The sequence below is a fragment of the Catharus ustulatus genome, assembly GCF_009819885.2.
Source record: "Catharus ustulatus isolate bCatUst1 chromosome Z unlocalized genomic scaffold, bCatUst1.pri.v2 scaffold_29_arrow_ctg1, whole genome shotgun sequence".
NCBI lineage: Eukaryota > Metazoa > Chordata > Aves > Passeriformes > Turdidae > Catharus > Catharus ustulatus.
The window spans coordinates 1,713,362-1,731,211 of NW_024879446.1; the positions used below are offsets into that span (position 1 = coordinate 1,713,362).

Consider the following 17,850-nt stretch of genomic DNA (forward strand, 5'->3'; position numbering starts at 1 on the left):
CACCTGCGGGAGCTCCGCCGGAACGCGCGGTCCGCGGGCGGGGCCGGGCCGGGCAGCACCGGCTGTGACGTGACACCGCCACGGGAAGGAAGCGACACAGGCTCGGGAAGCGCTCCCCGGGGGTAAGGGGTGGTCGAGGTCCGCAGGAGAAAGTAAAATGCTGATAGTAATAGTAATACTAATAATAGTAATAGTAATAGCAATTAATAGTAATGTAATAGCAACAATGGTAATGTAATAGCAATAATTGTAATGATAATATCAGAAGGTTTTGTTAGTGAGTTGCAGGCTCGCCATGGAAATGCGGTGTGTTAGCGCCTGAGCTGCTGCTATGAGTGCATGGAAGTGGGATTTGGATAAAAGGGGTAGGGGTGAAAGGTAGGGGAGAAAAAGAAGGAGAATTAAAGACAGGAAAAAGGGAGGGAGGAAAGGGAAAGAGGGAATCAGTCGACATGATGAGATGTCCTGGGGGCTTCGAGGCTCTTCCATGGTCTCATCCCTTCTACAAATCAACGTTCAGCCATCACTTCATGCCCTCTTCCGTGCTGATGCCGCCTTTTATATGTTGTGTCCTAGAACAAGGACGTTTGTCCCAGAAAGACACTTTTCCAGCCACATCTTGCTTCTCCTCAGTGTGTTGGCAGCAATAACCCATGGTTGGCTCAACAGCCACCAGGTTCCCCGTGGCCAGCACCAGCACTGCTCTAGTTCTGCCACCAGAGCACAATCCTGGCTGGCAGCTCCCCCACTTCCCTCACTCCATGCCCACTGTTTTGTACCAGAAAGTGGGCAGCAGTCTCAAAATCTTCTCCATCCTCCTGTAACATGCCAGGGCCTGCCCACCCTCCCAGAGAAAGATTTGCTCCTAATAACTGGGTTAAATCGACTCTTTTTCAGCTTAAAGCCATTGCACACCTCAAATCCTGGGGTCAGTCTTGAGCACCTCACTCCAAGGAGGACATTGAGGGGCTGGAGCATGTCCAGAGAAGGGAAAGGGGCTGGGGAAGGGTCTGGAGCCCCAGGAGGGGCTGAGGGAGTTGGGACAGAGGCTCAGCCTGGAGAAAAGGAGGCTCAGGGGGGCCCTTCTGGCTCTGCACAACTCCCTGACAGGCAGGGACAGCCGGGCTCTGCTCCAGGTAACTGGGACAGGAGGAGAGGGAACAGCCTCAGGCTGGGCCAGGGGAAACTTTAGGATATTAGGTTTAAAAAACTCTTCACTGAAAGGATTATCAAGCACTGGAACAGGCTGCCTGGGGGAAGGAATAATTTTGTACCAGTGAAAAATGAAATTCTTAACGCTCAAGTAACTTGAGTACAGAAAAGGTGACAAATTGAAAAAATAATCACAGCATCACATATTCAGTAGCTTCAATAAGGAGTGGAGGAACACCAGAAAAACGTATTAGAGAATTTGATTGCAATATGAGAGAAACTTCCTGCTGTAAAAAGAGCAGCTTTTAGAGATTTTAGCCTGAGGAAAAGCACCTTGAGGAATATGCATTAAAAACCCTCATAATGTGTTCCTTAAATTATGAATGCCAGTGGAGGAGCATTTTTATTTGTCTAAACGACCTGCAGAAGGGAGGGGAATGCCTGCCCATGAACTTTTCACTGTCTGCCAGCCCAGGGATCATCTGAGCATTAAACATGGTGACGCATAATTTAGACATTGTGTAATATAGATTTAGGCAGCATTTTGAATTTATTTTTGTATCTCACATTTTCTATTGGACCATTGCCAGGCTAAGCAAGAACCCACCAGAAATATGTGCTATTCTTTCTCTTCCCTTTAAAAAGGCCACTCTTTTGCATGCGGTACAGAAAATAATTTGTGGTATGTTTGCTCTGAGTGCTAGGGCAGAGTTGTTTTGCAGCTTTTTCAATAGTAAAATTTACTTTCCATGAATTTCAGCTCAGTGGAGAGTATTTGAGGGAGATGGAAGTTTTTATGGGATCTAGGAAAAATACTTATTTTCAAACAAATTAAAGCTACTGGGGTAGATGGTGCCAGCAAATGCTCTACTCTCTTCATGTCTGAGATTATATAGTTGAAAAATAACAGAGCAGTAAAATAATGTGTACAATTCTGGGCATGTACAGTAATTTCACGATTACAAGCCGCACTGAGTGTAAGCCGCACTTCCGGATGTCGGCAACTTTTCGTTCTTTGTCCATATATAAGCCGCACCTGATTATAAGCCACACATTACAGTACAGAGTGTGATAAAAGGTTTCTATTCTATCACCATGTGTTGAGGGTGGGGGCAGTGATCCTTATCTCAGTGGCAGATATTCTGCTAATGGACCATCCATTGAAGCCAGGCGGGGCATTGTTCTTTATCTTTTCACAACCCATCCTTCCTTCAGCGAGTCATTTTCTGATAATGGCCATTGAGTCCCACTGTGTGACTGGAAAAATTACTTCATCCCATTGGAAGTTGCTCCAGCAAGGGGGAAGGGCCCAACATTTCTTACCTAGATAAAAACAGAGGTTTTGGGACACTAAGATAGCCCCTTCCTCCACTGGACTCCAGAGGAAAATTGGATTTCTCCACATCACCACTGGACCTCCGGAAGGAAACTGCACCTTCTGCAGTGCTTCAACTGAATCACATCTGTCACTGTATGAGGACTGTAGCCACCACCATTTAATGGGACTGCTACCAACATCCAGCCTGACAAGGTGTCAGGTTGTACTCTGTCAGGGTTTGGAGTTTGTTTCTTTGTAGTACTGTATTTCTATTTTAATTTCCCTAGTAAAGAACTGTTATTCCTAATTCCCATATTTTTGCCTGAAAGCCCCTTGATTTCAAAATTATAATAATTTGGAGGGAGGCGGTTTACATCCTCCATTTCAAAGAGAGGCTCCTGCCTTTCTCAGCAGACACCTGTCCTCCAAACTAAACCAGCAACTTTTTGTTCTTTGTCCGTATATAAGCCGCACCTGATTATAAGCCGCACTTCGGGTTTGGACCAAAATTTTAGTCAAAATGGTGCAGCTTATAATCGTGAAATTACAGAAAATTTTGTGAGGGTTTCAGCAGTCACTTTGCTAACCAAAATTTTACCATCACATGCTCAATATGCCTTTGATTGCTCATAAGTGACACGTGAACAAATAAAATTTGTTTGGCATTACATAGGGAACAGCAGAAATTTCATTTTGCTCCCACACATTCATACCTTTTTCCTAGAAGTTCCCTGTGCTTTGTCTTTCAAGGCGAAAAAAGCCACTTCTTGTAACATCCTGCAAGCCTCATCACTTGAAAAAACATTTACACTTTGGTAGAAGATGAGGGAAAAGACTGAGTGTGAGACTCTGCTATGGTCTTCAATTAACACAAATTAAACAAATTAACACAAATTTCTTTTTCAGGCTAACAATGTACTTTGCAATGACGTATTAAGTAATGAAGTAGGAACTAATAAAAATGTGTTTTATTTTCTCCTGCATAGTATGGGTTTCTAAAAATAATGGGTCTTCTAATACCTTACAACAATCTTAACATTCTTTTCAAATCAATGCAAAATACAGTTTCTATCATTCAAAAGTTCATTTTTGGTGTTACTCCTAATTGATCACTTTACAGTGAAACACAAGTGATATTCTGCCCCTTTGCTAAAAAGCTAATAGGAAGTGTTAGAGCACTAGAAGTCCACATTTTTAAGTATTTTAAAATAAATTTTTAAATTAAAAAGCTGTGCCTTTACATTTGAAATTACAATTGTTTAAACCTAGTTATCTGACTAAAGTCAGCATGTGGCACAAAAATTCTATACATATGGGTTTTTTTTCAGGGATGTTATGTTTCTTTCTGCTATTTCCCCATTTGCTACCGAGTAAATAATTGACTGATCAAAAGCATAATCCATGTTACAACCCATTTCCTTTAATGCCATGGACATTCTTTTGTAAATGTTTTGTGTTTTGCTAAGTTTATAACAGCAGTGGTGTTGTGTTTGTATAGATTTAAAACCAATTCTAAAATTATTTCAAAGTTAAAATTGAAAGGTGCATTTGACCCTGATACAGCGAAATGCTCATATTGGTTCAGCTTCAGAAGTTTCTAGGACTTGGTACGTGACAAGTGATTTTTATGATAAAATTTTTCTTTTATCAATGACATGGAAGACGAACAAAGGCAAATGGGTGCACCTTCAAAATTCATACAGAGCCTGTCTCCTGAAGAGAACTCTTCCAAAGCATGGGAATGAATTCCTCGTGGATTTACTGTTCTTTTCTCAAACAAGAACCTAAAGTTGTTAAAAAACATCTTCATTTGCTGCTAGTCTTTACCTGGGTTGTTTTTCTGGCAAGAATGTGATCTAGCACAGCATGATGTTATTATGATATTTTTTTCCACAGATGAGAGCCCTGACTTCCTGTATAAAACCTTGTGCTACCTAAAACGTGTTGAGCTATGAATTGTCCTCATCTAAACATCTCAAGAGCTTGGTTTGACAGCAGCAAAAATCAATTTTGGTGTGTTGTGTGGGTCACTGAGCGGGGCCAATCTCAAACTCTATTCAGGGCTACGTTTCTAATGATGTTTTTTTTTACCCTCAGCCTGCAGGGCAGAATTGCCCCTGATACTGCTGAAGGACACATGATGGGTTAATGCCTGCCTGGGCTGTTGCTGTAATGACAATCCCACAGCAGAAAAGTTGTATGGGGACAACAACATAAAGTCTCTTATCGTAATTTATCAACTGGTCTGAGATCTCCATAAAATAAACAGCCAGAAAGAATGGCAGCTTTATTGCAGCAGCTTTTCCAATTAAAGCAATCCTGTTTTAAGTTGTGCACAGGTGCTATAAAATAAGAACTCTTCATTTTATTCCTAATCAATGCAGCTATATATATCATCCTACTCACCACGTCTGTTCTTTCTGCTTGATTTAATTTCAGAGTATTTCATTCAGTACTTCACTGGAGATCCAACACTATCCTGGAAAGGTTACTCTGGAGTTCCCACAATTAAGAAAAAAAACCCAAAAAACCAAAACAGCGTGCAGCCATTTTGTTCATTCTACCCAAAAGTCAATTTTTAATCCAGAAATAACATTTAACAAGACTGTAGCTTTCAGGAGGCATAACAGAGAAAGAATTTATTGTTTTTGAATGACTCCTTTATCTCCTGATCAGCTCTCTTTGCAGGTGTGTGGCTTACTGGGTTGAAAATAGCTGAAGGAGGCACCATTCCACAATATTCACCTCTTTTTTTTCTCAGTGGTTTCTCTGTCAGTGGATGAAAAACACAGGTTTTAAGCTAAAAATTCTTCATTCTGGATATCTCTACTGTCCAAATGATAATGTAGCTAGTTAAGCACATTTTTTCCTTCTTCTTCTAATTTTCTTTTTTCCTCCTGTTTGTTTAGTTTTCAGTTCTGCAGAACTAAGGCATCATTTGCCTCCCTCTGGGTTCTGCATTGCCATCTTGTTTTATTCTGTCACTGTGGAAGGTCATCACAGTGTCTTGTCAGGCTGGTAACTGGGCAAACCCTTAAATTCATCCCTCTCTTTCACTGGTTTCTTCTCTGGTCTACTTGGATCTTGTCATACAACATCTCTAAACGATTTTTAATGTTATTTACTATTTATAAATAAATTTGTTTATTGACTATTCACTTACACATTTAAGATTTTTGTCTGCAATGCTTCAGCTCATTAGAAAGACTTTCTGCTACTTTCTATTTGTGTTGGAAACAGCTATTTTCAGTATTTCAGAAAATAATAGGACACAAAACAGGTAGTCAGTTAGTGCCTTTACTGTTTACTATATATATTAATCTGATTTTCTGTGGTTTTCTTCTACTTCCACTGTTGTTTCATATTCAAGGAAAAGGACCCTGCGGTCTGGCAGCCTATAGCTTCAATAGAAATTCTTGTTCATGAAGCATATCTGCAATGTGACTGCATGCTGGCCAGGCATCTAAATAATACAGTAGATATTCAACATTCAAAGCTGATTTTTTAGAACACTTGCTAAGATATTTTTGCAGTTGCATTTCAACATTTTGCATCAGTATTGTATGATGCATGTTGTTGTTTTTGTTTTTTTTTTTCTTTTGGTGAGAGACATTCAGACACTTGTTCTGAATAAGGTAAAAAGATAGCTAACTAGGCAAGAATAATTAGTGAAGTCTTGGTTAGTAAGTCTTGGTTAGTACTACCGTGCAAAGAATTTTTATCTGAACAGTACAAGCAGAAAGTTTTAGAAAAAAATGCAGAACTCATATTTTGGCTTCAGTGGGGCTGTGTAGACAAGAATTTGGTGAATTGGCCTACATGGAAAAGGAACTCCATCACAGCTTCCTTGTAAAAAAATTATTTTCTTACCCTGATTCCTGTAATTTATTAATACCTCAGCCATGCTGCAAAACTTATTCCTCGGGGTGCAATCTTTGGCAAAAGGTGAAGAAATACAGTCCAATTTTCTACAGTCTTCCATTAACTAGTAGAAAACTTTTATTTTGAGAAACTAGTGTTGAGCTCATGCTGTTTTACGTATTTTTAATTCAGAGTTAGATGCTAAGAAAAGTGCGTAAGTACAGTAATTTCACGACCATAATGCGCACCAGACTATAAGGGGCACCCCCCGGGAGTTGGCAAAATTCGCAACTTTGTAGATCAGATAAGGCGTACCGGACTATAAGGCGCACTTTTTTTTTTGCAGCGAGGCTCCGCCCCCAGCTCCCCCACGCAGTTGCTGGCCGAGGCCCCGCCTCAACCCGGCAGCTATTGGCCCCCGGGCCCGCCTGGACGCAGCAGGGGCAGTGCCGCGGGCCCCCTGGCCCGCCTTCACCCACCAGCCATGGGCCCCTGCCACTGCCTGGACCCGGGAGGGGCGGCGCCGCGGGCCCCCAGGCCCACCTCTTCCCGGCAGGGGCGGTGCCATGGGCCCTCGGGCCCACCTCCACCCGGCTGCCGCGGCACTGCCGGCTCCCCCCGCGGCTCACAGCTCTCACTTCCGGATAGGCAGATTTCTGAACTTTGTCCATCAGATAAAGCCCACCGGACTATAAGGCGCACTTCCAGGTTTGGGGGAAAATTTTAGTCAAAAGGGTGCACCATACAGTTGTGAAATTACTGTACTTGGTCAATACAATATTACTGATCAAATTAATGAAGTAACAAATGAAGTAAAAATCTGGATTGATGCTGCTGCTGATTAAGTGTGGTGTTAGTAATTTTGTCATAGTAATTTATTTAACTGAAGACCAAAATTAAATTGACAAGACCGAGATACAGCATTTGGGGTCTCTTTTTCTAAGTTTTTCCTTATCTTTCAAGCAAGTCCAGTTTTGGTGCTGTGATGTCCCTTTGGTTTGAGCCAAGTGGTGTCTGGTCAGGAGGCAAAATTGAGACTCAAAAATTGTGTTTAAGTTTGTTCAACGACTTCCAACTTGTTAGAACAGAACAATAACCACGATTCAAAGTTTATATCCAGTACAGGTCTAATTCTATTAAAATCTGCCTAGGATTCTTCAGCCAGACAGTGTAAATCCATCAATGAATCACATTTTGCAGGTGTAATATGCAACTTTAATTGGCAGATCTTCAGACTAATGAGCTGCCAAACGTTCCTTGCATTTGCTGGGTTTTCATATAACCATGTAAAGTTTTAAGTACCTTTAATCTTACATTTAATCATAACCATGTTGTGCTAGCATGGATACAAAATGACAACAGGCTTACAGACATTTTGTTCAGTTGTAAATTAACATTGTCTGAAAAACTGGTCAATTAAATAACTGGTATAACATTTTTCCCACTGTCTTTGCATCTCTGATTACTTTCAGTGGCTGAAATGGTGCACCCGTAGAATCTGTAATAGGTTTTTACTGCTACATTTTTTATTTTTAGTAGTACTGCTCTAACATTTGCCTAAGAGTTTTGGAGGCGTGGGGAATTTTGCAGAGTTTTATGGAATTATACTAGAAACACTGTGTTACTGAACACAAACAAATAAAATCTTTGAATGATATTTGTGTTTGTGCAGACAGGTGAGAAGTTTATAAAGAAGACAGTTATATATTTAAGTCACAATAAGTGCAAGATTGAAATAATTGTATCCGTTTATGCTTCAATTCTTATTCTAGTGTTATCCACCCCTTATGTTTTAAATCCCAAATATTACATGGATGGTTCTAGTACATTTTAGCCAAGCTAATCCCACTCTCTTACACTCCATGCCTTCTTCCTATCAGTTCTTTTGGAAGTAAATATGGCAGCATTCTACCTATAGTACCGTTACTTGAAATGTAATTTTTTTTTAGCCTAATTGCAATGAGGAGGTGCTAAGGCCTGGTTTCCATTCCTATTTTAGGTAGGGGAGGGAGGTTCCAGTTCTTAGCCGAAAACTAAGATAAGAAATGTAAACAATAGAAACTAATAAATCCAAAAATTTTAGGTAGTGCAGTGAGCTGAGGTAGTACAATCATCTATTTGTTATGTTTTTACAGCAGATTATGGAAAAGTAGTTACATTCCCCTCAGCAAGTATCAAAAAGCAGGAGAATCTGCTATTCTTGAAAATTGTCACTGCAAGGTATTACAAAATCAGTATAAAGATGAGGAAGCACTTCATGACTTCGGGGTTACTACAAGAAGCAATACTACAATTTCCCGAACAAGGTACTTGCAGCTTTGGTTATAAAGCAACTGAATAAATAACTTCTGTTAACCAAGGAGAGCTAATCTGTGCCAAGGCCTTTTCAATACAGATTTACGCATTCAGTGCAGAGGAGTTTTTCTTGCAGCAATGCTGGGAAGAGCCATTTACTACCTAGCCTCATCTTTGTCCCATACGCGGAAGGACAAGTGCCAGAAGGCTTTTGCAGCTCAGGAATGAGGCAGATTTTAAATTAAGAACTCTGTGCATAACACCAGAACAGGTGGAGCATCAAGATCTTGGGGGAATCAACTTCAAAACGTTAGGAGCCTGTCTATATACGGTACACACTAATTAAACCAGAGACTAAAGCATCTGATCAGAATTTTGTGTGGTGGTAAGAGTGGAAAGGAAGAGTTTGTTCGGAGCTTGTCTGGCTCTGCCTCTGTGTTTTGCTCCCTTCTGTCGTTCTGTTCATGCCGAATTTCACTCCTCATTTTAATCATTTCACTGATTGCGGTGTAGCAGCCGTACTGCAATTCCTCACGTGGAATCATCGGGATGTGAAACCATCCCTCAGCTCTTCCAAGACAACACCACAGCTTGTCCCTTGTCCCAAATTCACCGGTCAAGTGAAATGCAGGGAATGTTCGATTTTTGGCAGAATAGCGGCACCCTGTGGCTCATGCTTGACTTTCCTTTGAAATATTTAAAATCCAACTTCCTCTGGTGCATGCTGGTTATTATTATCACACAAGGTGGAAGTTATTTTAGTCCGTGGAAGGCAGCAGATTTTCTTTCTAGAGATCTTGATTGCTCTGCATGTGAGATAAGTAGGAGCAAGAATATGACTCAATCTTCAAAATGCTATAAAAACGAAATTTTGAGTGCACTTGTTTTCATTCTTCACAGAATGCCACGAAACCACCTCTGAGGTATTTACAGGCAAACTGTATTTCCAACAGTATGGAATAAAATTAGTCAAACTGATATGGACCTGGAGTAGTGCCTTGGGTAGGGCTTTGGGAACCTGATCCGCTGATGTTTAGAAACCTAACGTATTACTTGACACCTGTCACACAAAGTGAGGTAGTTACACAAAATAAGCCACTGCTTGCACTCTTATTCCTCTATTGTTTAGTTTACTCTTTGTTAACCAACCCTAATATCACTACCATTTGCTCCACAGCCTATGTGAAATATTTCTTTATTAATAAATCTCTGCAGAAGTTAGTGCTTTACTTAGAAAGAAGTGAAAATGTTGATGTGTTTCTGGTTTTTTCTGAGCATTAAATTTTCAGCACTCAGCAGAAGTCTCAGGTGATGGTTTTTGTTCCAGCAGCACAGACATGTGCCTTGCCCAAGCAATGACAACAACATTCTGCATTTATTGAAGAGTAAATTATAACTAAAACACACAGAGAAGTGTAAAGAATTTCTGCTGAGTTTTGGGTGGAATTTCGGTTGTGTAGGTCAGAACAGGAATTTAGTAAGGTCATATGCTGCCCAGAACCCAGACCAGCCTGTGAATCTCTTCTATCTGCAAGACAGAAGTTTATGCATGTTTATTTCATATATGCCCCATCCTGATTTTGCACCCATATTTCAGGGTTTTGTCTCAGAAATGAAGAAGCAGCTGAACAGCTCCTGCTAGCTGACATTTTTTCTCAGATATATTGAAATGAGAATCACAGTTCCACAGCAGCAATTACCCCTCCACCTGGGGCTGGGGTGGAGGCAAAACTACTAAGGCAAGAAACCCCAGAGCAACCTGACGACAAATAAAACAAGGAGAAAGAGAGCAGAGAGAGTGGTTGGTGGGTATAAAATTGCCTGAGTGAGAAGAAAGAACACCCTTTTATTTTGTTCTTCTTTTTTTAAGGTACTTATCAGATTATCCCCTCTATGCAGAAAAATGACAGCAAAACAGTGGAAATACCTGACTTGCTTTAAAATGACTGCACTGGATCTGGAATAGGCAAGATACAACATTTCAGAGCTCAGTAAGTAATTTGTCCTAATGACAAGTTAATTGGCATGTTTAAATACTAACAGCTGCTAAGGTGTTACCAGTGTTTACTCACAGGTTCATATTTTCAATAATCAATGATGCCAGTAACACCTTTCAGGTTTGAGCTGTTGGATATTACAGCAGAGGCTGAGGAAGTAACTCCGCGGCAGGAAGTTTACTGGAGATCCTGAAAAATAAATTTAATTCTCCTGAATTTTCAAGTGGGGTTGTGAAAGAAAGACATGATTTTTAAACTAACATTAGGCCCCGTAAGTACATTTGCAACCATTTATCCACTCAGGTTCTAATATGGAACAGAAATTATGATTTTGACACATTAGAAGAAAGCACAACTGAAATCTGCCAGTATGACATTTCAGTAACTATGCTCCATCCTGTCTGTAGATAGTGTTGGATGGATCATTATCAGTTCAAAACTCCCTATATTTAGGTCCTCTGAATACATACTAAAAGTCTGAAAAGGGTGTAGAAGATGATTTTTAGGTTAAATCTGCTACCATTTAATGTAAAATGTATAAAAAGGTGATAATGAAATAACAAAAAATACTCAAATACTCAAAATACAGTTCATAGTATATATGTTTTTTTCTCTTTTTTTCCAAAATTAAAAGTTACATTTCATGTTGAAAGACATTTTGCCATTAGCAAGCATGTAGAATTTACTGTGTTGTGCAAACATATAAGGGGTAACTGGCAGACAGGCTGGCTAGGGTATTGCAAAAAATTGCTGGAAAAATAAATGAGGATTCTTACAGTAACATAAAAAGTTTCTTTCTGAAAAAAAAGAAATAATGATAAATTGAATTTGTATATGTATAGATATTTATATAATCTCATAGACCTAATAGCTGATTTGTAACCATCAGATACTGAATAACAAAATAACCTACTTTTAAATTTACTCTGATTTACATGTTATCTCTGAAATTTCCTGATCAGTAACACTGAAGAAGTGTTAAGTTTTTCTTCCTTCATGATCCGTTTTTTTTTTTAACATATTACTCCATGGAAAAAATACTGAGATATGCGAAGTGCCACAACTTCACCAGTTTGGTTGTAAAAATATATACTGCTGCTAAGGGTTATATGTATTGTAATTGAAAGAAGCCTAGTTACAATCTGCAGTCTAGCTCACATTCAAGCCTGGACATTGAATTTAATAGTGAATGGAATAAAAAAGACAGATCTTTCATCAGAAACTCAGGTGAGGTAAAGCACAGAAACTTTATAGGCAAAAGCAGTTTTTAGTTTTAGACACTAAAAAACCCACTTTTTTTCTCCTCCTTTTCTGAAGTAGAAGAATAAAACTCCTTAAACTCTGGTAGCTTGGAAAATTCTTGTCCTAATTTGAAAAATGACTCCACAAGAATTTCATTCCATAGAAGACTACACCTCAGAAATAATTAAATGTAAATATTACAAATTTTAAATACAAATAAATGCTTAACACAGTTTTATCTACAGATATCTCTGCTTTACTGTAACAGTGGTTATAAATATCTAGTAATATCTAATTAATGTAATTTAACAGTAATAATATTCTGTTCATAGTTTTTTCCAGAGAACAAAGACTGAAGTGTAAAAGAATCCTGTTGCTGTAGAAGTAAAAACACTAAGAAATGTCTTTCAAAGTAAGAACTTTTCCTCTTAAATACCTTTTTTTTAATCACCTAGACTTCTCCATGAGACAAGAATGTCTGTTTTAGAGTGTATTCGGAAGCCATACTCCTGCTTTCATCCAGAGCCCTTTGAACTGCACCGCAAGCACAGAGGAGTTTCAGCCCAAAATCGGCTGCCAGTGCAGCACCTGGAGCTAAAAACCAACACAGGGGTGGTGTTCACACTGACATTATTTCCTCTTCTAGATTTGTTCATTGCAGCATTGGGGATGAAGTGGTATTTTCTACACAACAGCCTTCACTTCTTTGATGTGGAGAAACTACCTAAAGAGTTTCCTTTGCCTCTAAATGGTTTCCATGAATTTTGGTTGTTCTGTGTACTTTAATTCATTATAGTACCTGGAGTGGCTGCAGTCATTCCTGAGACAGCATGGTGAATACACAAAAAACTACTGTGCAAGTGTTCTCATTCTGTTTATCTTTTCTGCTTATGGATCTCAAAGGCACCACATCAGCTTCTGCATCTTTCAAATGCTGAAGTGTAAAAATAATTAGACATTTCTGCTTTTATGTGGGAGAAAGCAAAGGTGATAGCCTAGTTTTCAGAGCGATATGAGTATAGTACATAATTTTAAAAAAGACACAATGAAATAAACAAACCCCTATAGACAATAAATGAAGTTATATATTAACATTGACCTGTTGAGTCCCGACACACACAGAAGTCTTTGTACCTGATCTACTGGCCCCAAGAACCCAGTGATTTTGTTACTGGAAATGCATAGCTGTAAATATAATTGCCTTATTGATTTTTCTCCCCTTAGGTACCAACGTGAACAACAGCAGAGGAGAGCTAAGCACAGACACATCTGGCAATGCCTCAGAGTTCCAGACAGCATCTCCACATTTTGTTTGCAACCCTATGTCCATGAGCTTCAAATCTCTGAGATAAAGCAAAGCAATGATAGCCGGTAACCAGGAGTACATAACTGCACTTCAGGCTACTGAACTTACATTGGAAGGAATGCAGCAGTATTTCCTACTTTCGCTTTTCTAGCCTGGCAGGCATTTCTAGTCTTTCAGACTTCCAGCTTTCTCAGAAAATGTAGCTGCTAATACACACCAGTTGTGTTAAATTGGAAGAACATCCCCTGAAGTGTTTAAGCTGAATTCAAAATGCAAAAGAAGTAATCTCAAACCACAATTATCCTTTGAAAAAGTAAGTAAGAAAGCACTAAACCCCTGAGGAGGATTTAAATGCTCCACCCTTTTAAACGCTAGAGGATGTTATACTTAAACTGTGAGCTAAACACATGAGGGATCTCTGATGATTTCCAATGCAGCTGGCAGGGCAGCATTTGGTGCCAGGTAGTTCATGGTGCTCCAGAGTCTGTGACCCAGTCGAGTGATGCTTTTCCTCTGCTTGATTCACACAAGAGGTGTGTGATGGATTTACACTGCATTTAGTTTTATGAGGCTCTCAGTATATTCACTTTTCTGCTTTGAGGATGAATTCGCCTAAGAGGGGATTATTAATTGTTTTGCGTTTAGTTTTCTGAAAAACAGAATGGATTGAAAAAAACCCCTTAAACCAAATAAATTCTTAACTGCCAGTTTATGCACCAATTTGCCTCATTTTTCTCTTGTCTAAATTCCCTTTAATGTTAAACTACTCAACACATCAAGCTCAGAGGCTTTGTAGCAGCTGCACCTCAGGAATTTTGCACTAATGCCACCAAATCTGTCTCCTTTGCTTCCATATGAAAATGTCATCACAATCAAGAGGACATAATGAACCACAAAATTTAACTTTATATTCTCATAAGGTACTAAAACCTGCAAGAGAAGCCCTGCATCTTCTTGTGAGTCAAAGAAAACCCTTTGTCTTGGACATTTTGCACCAACTGTTCTAAATGTCACTTGGATGAATCAGATCCAACTTCAAATAAGGTTCTTAATTTATGTGAATGAGTTTTTTTACTTATCATGGGATCTAAATGTAACTTTGGCAACACTATCTTAATATTCTTAATCAAAACTTCATTAGATTAGGCAATTATTTGAAACTTATAGAGGTTAATTCTGAAACTTCAAATAAATACATTAATATACAATTCTCACACACACAGGGTCTGGTATTTGAACAGGAAAAATTAGTTGTATACAATTGTATGCAATGACTGTGCTGACTTTAATCGCTTCTCCAGGGTACATGAGCAAGTACTCAAGGGGTGTTTCTGCAGAGTAGAGGTTATCACATCTGTCTCTCATGCAAACATTCCCTGGTTGGTAATGGAGCAGAAAAAACTTACAGTAATTTCACGACTATAAGGCACACCAGATTGTAAGGTGTGCTTCTGGGTGTCGGCAAATTTCCGAACTTTTGCCCATAAATAAGGCACACCAGACTATAAGGCGCAGGGTTTTTTTGCAGCGAGGATCCACCGCCAGCTTCCCCTGTGCAGTTGCTGGCTGTGGCCCCGCCTCCAACTGGCTGCCACGGCACCACGGGCTCACCTCCACTCGGCTGCCGCAGCCCCGTGGGCCCGCCTCCACCTGTCTGCTGCTGCACCACGACCCCGTGGGCCCGCCTCCACCGGGCTGCCGCGGCACATTGGCCCCACCTCCACCCGGCTGCTGCGGCACCGCAGGCCTGCCTCCACCCAGCAGCTGCAGCACCAAGGGCCCACCTCCACCCGGCAGCCACAGCCCCACGGCTGCGCCTCCACCTGGCTGTCGCAGCCCTGCCGGCTCCTCCCACAGCTCGCGGCTCACACTTCTGGGTTGGCAAATTTCCAAAATTTGTCCATATATAAGGTGCTCCGGGCTATAAGGCGCACTGCCGGGTTCGGGCCAAAATTTTAATCAAAAGGCTGCGCCTTATAGTCACGAAATTACTGTAAGTTACTTCCAAATTTGTCAAGTTGGACTCAATAATTTTAAGGGTCTTTTCCAACTTAAATGATTCTAAAAGATAGCTGAGGTTCATCCATTGTCATCACGCAAGTGAAAATTACTCTATTGGATCTGAACTGGGCTTTGGTATGGTTGACATAAGCTTACATGTGGTTTATATACATTCTTTCTCCTTTCTGAGTACAGTAGTTTCACGAATACAAGCCGCACGGAGTATAAGCCGCACTTTCGGTGCGTCGACAATGTTGCTGTCTTTGTCAATAAATAAGCTGCACCCCGGATATTAGCTGCACTTTCGTTCCTAGTGAGAATCCGTGCGCAGCTTTCACAAATTTGCCAATTAGTAACAGGATCGTGGCATAGCGGGATTTACTGGCTCGGGGCGGGGCCAGGCAGGCTCGGCCCGCTCATGGTTGCCGACGGGGTCGGGTGGCCCAGCTTGGCGCTACGGCTCGGCGGGGCTGGCTGGGTGGTGCTGCTGCCGCTGCCGGGCTCGCTGGCCCCCTTCTGCCGTCAGCACTGCCCCGCACCGCATTTGCTTGCCCTACTGGCGGTGCTGCCACTGCCGCTGCCGGGCTCGCCGGCCGCCCCGCTGCCGCGTTTGCTCGCCCTGCCGGGCTCGCTGGCCACCCCCTCCCGTCTGCACCGCCGCCGCGTTTGCTCACCCCGGCTGGCACTGCAGGCTCCCGCACCGCCCGGCTCCCTCATGCTGCTGGTCCCGATTCTGCTGGGCTTCCCCCACCGCCAGGCAGCCCTACCCGCCAGGCTTCCTGCTTCTGCCATGCTCCCCTGCGCTGCTAGCCCCGCTCCTGCTGGGCTCCCCCGCCCTGCTGGCCCGGGCTCAGCCGCCCGCCCCCCGCACTGCTGGCCCCGCCTCTGCCAGGCTTTCCCACCTCGACCGGGGCCGGCCGGGCTCCAGCTTGGCTTGGGGCTGCCGCGGGCTCTCACTTCCGTGTTGGCAGCTTTTAGAATATTGTTCATAGATTAGCCGCCCCCGAATATTGGCCGCACTTCCGGGTTCCCACCAAAATTTTGGTCAAATTGCTGCGGCTTGTATTCGTGAAATTACTGTAATGTATCAGCCTGAAACCCCACAATTACTGCTGCAGAACAGCAAACGTTTTCCCAGAAACAAAACTTTATTAGCAAGCTTCAAGAATTTGAAGTGGCAGGTTGTCAGAGCTTAGTGCAATCAGATATTTTGGGCTATGTTTTCCAAAGCACTATAAGTTCACTTGTAATGGAATGAAAAATTATTTTTAAGAGATGATATTACAAAATGGTGAAAGGAAAAAGGTCTTCTTATTGTCTGCAATGGTGATAATCTGTTCTGCTGATTTCTATGCTAGTCTTGTTAATTTACATTACACGGTCTTAAAAATAAAAGGAGCTATTTTAACTAAGAAGTACCCTTAGAGCCATACTTTTAACTGAGATACAAAACAGGGGATTACAAAAAAGAATTATTAAAATTTTGTGTTTGTCATGTTTTGAGTAGGTGCATGTTTGAGTAGTTATTTAATTGAAAGTGCTACTGGGTTTGTTTTCCTTATCTGCACCAGTAATCAGAATTCAGAAATGAGTTTGAAATTCATGGGTGCTGTACTGATGGGGAGGCAAATTCTTTGCAGCAATACTGTGTGTATAGTAATAATAATACTAGAAATAATGCTGATAATATAATTATATATAACATAATGTCTAGGGTTACAATATAGGATGCATATATAAATAAAAGGTATCTATTCTATCACCATTTGTTGAGGGTGGGGGCGGTGATCCTATTAGCATGGGAGATATTCTGCTAATATGCCATCCACTGAAGCCAGGCGGAGCATTGTTCTTTATCTTTTCACAACCTATGCTTTTTTCAGAGAGGTATCTTCTGCTAATGGCCCATTGAGTCCCAGTGTGTGACTGATAAAATTGCTTCACCCCATTGAAAGTTGCTCCAGCCAGGAGAAAGGGCCCGACATTTCTTACCAAGATAAAACAGAAGTTTTAGGACATTAAGGTAGCCCTTTCTCCACTGGACTCCAGAGGGAAACTAGATTTCTCCACATTACCACGGAACCTCCAGAAGGAAACTGCACCTTCTACAGGACAACTGCTTCAGCTGAACCACATCTGTCACTACAGAAGGACTACAGTCACCACTTAATCAGACTGCCACCAACATCCTGCCTGACAGGGTGTCAGGTTGTACTCTGACTTTGTCAGGGCTTAGGGTTTGTTTCTTTGTAGTACTGTATTTCTCTTTTAATTTCCCTAGTAAAGAACTGTTATTCCTAATTCCCATATCTTTCCCTAAAAGTCCCTTGATTTCAAAATTATAATAAATTAGAAGGAGGGGAGTTTACATTCTCCATTTCAAAGAAAGGCTCTTACCCTTCTTAGCAGACACCTGTCCTTCAAACTAAAACACGTATTAGTCTTTATACTTATACACACACACATATATATATTTACAACATATAAAATCTAGGGTTACTATGACTTATAGGCAATCAAAGTTTGGACCTTATAGAGAGTGGTTCCTGTTACTGCAAGCTGAATACCAGCTATTAAATAAAGGCCATGATAGCTTGATACTCAACAGTACAAACAAATGTGGTAAAGCACATCTGATTGATTATGTCAGTGATGGTGTGCTATTTTTGCCAAATGGC

General features: G+C 41.1%; 1 long non-coding RNA gene across 1 annotated transcript; it reads left to right on the top strand.

Moving 5' to 3' along the window:
• Window positions 1-8: 8 nt before the first annotated feature.
• LOC117011227 lies at window positions 9-17,078 on the top strand. Its single transcript, XR_004420908.1, has 5 exons — window positions 9-122; window positions 10,497-10,617; window positions 12,198-12,277; window positions 13,090-13,484; window positions 17,056-17,078. It is a non-coding gene; the product is annotated as an uncharacterized LOC117011227 (long non-coding RNA).
• The last annotated feature ends 772 nt before the right edge of the window (window positions 17,079-17,850 follow it).